The sequence below is a fragment of the Lemur catta genome, chromosome 1, assembly GCF_020740605.2.
Source record: "Lemur catta isolate mLemCat1 chromosome 1, mLemCat1.pri, whole genome shotgun sequence".
NCBI lineage: Eukaryota > Metazoa > Chordata > Mammalia > Primates > Lemuridae > Lemur > Lemur catta.
Window position 1 is genome coordinate 56,895,603 of NC_059128.1, and position 3,355 is coordinate 56,898,957.

The window sequence follows — 3,355 nt, forward strand, 5'->3', positions numbered from 1 at the left end:
AGACTGGAAAGGAGCTAAAGGTGCATGCAGGCCATCTAAGAATCTGCCAGACTTTCTACTTGTTTAGACAGGACGTTTCTGGTAAGGATCACAGTGGGCAGGTGCTAAGGGACACTGGGAAATGTAGCATGGGGGCCCTGCTTTCCCGAGCCCACCATCTAACCGGGAAAATAAAGCCCTTTGTGTGGAGAGTTGAAAACAAGAGAGTTAATACCAATGCCAGATGACACAGGGCGGGTTGTGGCTAACTATCTGCTGAATGGTATAGAGATCGCATATTAAGCAGTTCAGGAGAGCAGGGGAGAATTTTCTGTGGGGCCTGCCTGAGTCGTGGTGTGGGAGGTATTCAGTTATACCTCTGTGGCCATAGTGAACGGCACTGTCCATTTACGTGGCACTGTGAAGTTTACAAAACAACTTATCCCACTGGATGTTTAAATCGTAAGTCTTCCAGCCAAAGAAACTGAGGCTCAGGCAGGTCACACGGAAGCAGTGGGCCCTGTTCTGACCACAGGACAAGAGCTCTTTCCACTCCAGCTGCATCCCCTGGAAGAAGGCCCAGTGAGCAAGGAGCTGGGAGGAGAGTCGGCAGCTGGACCACCTCAGAAGGGAAGTCAATCTGAAGGATCCCCAAAGTACAGGTGGGGTTCCCTGTTAGGGAGATAATCAGCCCCAGTCAGAGCAAATAATTCACCCTCATTACACCTGCCATCCTCTCAAAGACATGTATTTGGTCTGCACAGTAGTTTAAATTGTGTGCATTAGTTGCCCATGTTAAAAAATGAAGTGATTTCTCTGTCATGCATACATGTAGACACACTCAGATTGATAGCTTCTCTGGAAAATTGGACTTCCTGTTCCTATGGCCACTTTGAGTTAGAACTATGTTGCAGCTGCCTCTGTAGATGGGAAGTTGCTCCACAGTTCCCTAGCTAGGGCTGCACAGGGCTTGGCCCTCCATAGGCTTTGGAGTTTGTGTCCTATGATACAGATGGGACACTCGTAGGGGAATGTGGTGTTTGTGGCACTTTAATATTTCCTGCAATACCAGGTTGATGCGTGGAGTGGACGGAGCAAGCTCTTATTCCATCTCCCTGCTCCAAAAATCCATTTAATGTATTGTATAGGTTAGAGGACATATTAGATATTAAACTGATAATAGATACTGCACTTGATCTTAGCCAAAAGGCTGAAAAGCGATATTTTAACATTTACCAGCTTTGAGCATTCTATGACACACTTGATAGGCCACTATGACGTAGTAGAAAGAGGCAGAATACCTGGTTTCAAGCCCAGCTCTGCCATCTATTGCTGTGTGACCTTAGCTGAAACAGTCAACCTCTCCCAGCTTGAGTTTCCTGCTCTTTTGATTGGACATAATGATACCCATTCCCAGTGAAGTTGTATAAATTAAGTCAGTTAATAAAAGTATAAGTGCCACCTATATTGTTTTAGTGCTTATTTTTAGAAGTATTCAGTCTGCGATGCAAATATACAGAGTGTTGGTTTTGCGGGATAGTCCTCAAAATGATACTGTAATCTTTGAGCTCAAGTGTCACTAGCCTTGTTTTAGGAACAAGTTGCATGAGTCTCATGGAACTCTGAGGATGTCGTGGACACAGGGTGGGGATGATAAAGAGGCATTAAAAGAAAGGATGCCCCTCCCTGCCCCATGATCTCAGCCTCTTTCCCCTACCCTGCTGTTTGGACAGGATGTTATAGATATATTTATACACCAGGGAAAGCGTCAGAGTTGGGGAGAATTGTAACTGGAACACTTTAGGAAATCCACCTTCAAGGCAGGAGAGAGTTTTAGAAAATCAAAACTTGGTCAATAGGGAAAAACAAGCAAACCATGCACTTCTCACCCCTGGGAAAGCTTCACGTGCCTGTTGGGAATTGATTTTAGGATTGTGACGATAATGGTGAGGTTCTTTGAAGATGGCAGCAGCATGATAAAGCTCTTAAGGAAGTCGATGTCGATTCATATGTGAAATATTTCAGGTCAAAATTCTCTTTAGATACCATGTTTTGGTCTGTCTTTTGTCCCAGCCCACTGAGTGGTTACGATGGCTCTGTGTGTGGGTGAGAGGCAAAGTGGCTGCAGTGACAAGTGCTTCCTGGCTGTGGCTTCAGGCGTACAATTCTGTCTCTTCCTCCTTCCCCTCTCTACTCCCACATCTCTCCCAAGCCTGTCAAACACTGCACTTAAAATGCCATTTTGCCTTTTTATCGTGATTCCTCTGTGGAAGGAAATTGGAGCAACCATGGGACACAGCGCTGTCCAGAGATATCTGCCATCTTCTGACTCAAACAGAAAAACCACAACATGATCGTTGAGCCTTGGTACATATTTACTCAACTTCCCAGACACCTGAGAGCTCGTGTAACTCAACATCTATTAAATTGCCACTTGTTCAGGGAAATTTTTTTTCCCTACTTGTTTAAAGCTTTACTTTCTGAAAAATCTCTCTGAGAGAGATGGCTGGAAATGTGAAAGTAATAGCTTTGGGGGCCAAGTAGGTACGTTTGCATCATTTTCTGCCTTCCTGGGAAATTAAGAGATGCTAGACAGAGAGTAGCTCTGGTTGTCAGTATTATGTGCTTAAAATAGGCTGGGCTCAGCCTCTTTCACAAAGTCCTAGTCCTTGGACTGAAGCCGAACATGTAAATTTCAGTTTAAACACGTGCTTAATAGGAAAAGCAGAGGGGTCAGCCCTGGAGGCGCCACCAAAGGCCGCAGGTGGTCCCTCGCTCTGGCTGGCCGCCTCCCTTTTCACATTAGCTGGCCCATTTTCCTGGAGATCTGCCTTGACGTGGTGAGCAAGGCTCAACACAACAAGTCTCTCACTGTGTCGGAGGGGGAGAGGACTCTGCCTGGCCAGCCACAGAAATACTAATGAGCTGAGATGACACTGGACTTTGATTCAGATTTCTGTAATACTTTGCTTTCCTGACGCTGTCGAAACACATTTTTGCATGACTCCATAATAGAGAGACAGTGAAGTGCGATCCTACCAAGCTGAATTGCTTCTCTAGCCACTCAGCAGTGACCAAGATGCTTTGCAATCAGGGGTGATAGGAACATTTTGACTATGTTTTGGAGACTGGCCTCCGGCCACACTAGGAGTTGCTTCCTTGTCATTTCTCAATGCAGAGCAGAGGCTGTGGTGTGGCAGGTTCTGGCCCTGTTAGGACACCAGGGTCTGTCCTGTACTTCTGGGGTTGTGTGTGAGGAGTTGCTCTCCCCACTTGCAAAGGGCTCGCCCAGGAAACTGGGGAGGGGAAGGGGGAGGAGGGAGAGGGTGACAATACTTTTTACTTCCCGAGTGCTATATCCATGCTGTAGCCTTTC

At 46.3% G+C, this 3,355-nt stretch overlaps 1 non-coding gene across 1 annotated transcript; it reads right to left on the bottom strand.

Annotated features, from left to right (window-relative positions):
- Nucleotides 1–1,017: 1,017 nt before the first annotated feature.
- On the bottom strand, nucleotides 1,018–1,201 carry LOC123631003. Its single transcript, XR_006732910.1, has one exon. It is a non-coding gene; the product is annotated as a U2 spliceosomal RNA (small nuclear RNA).
- Nucleotides 1,202–3,355: the final 2,154 nt, after the last annotated feature.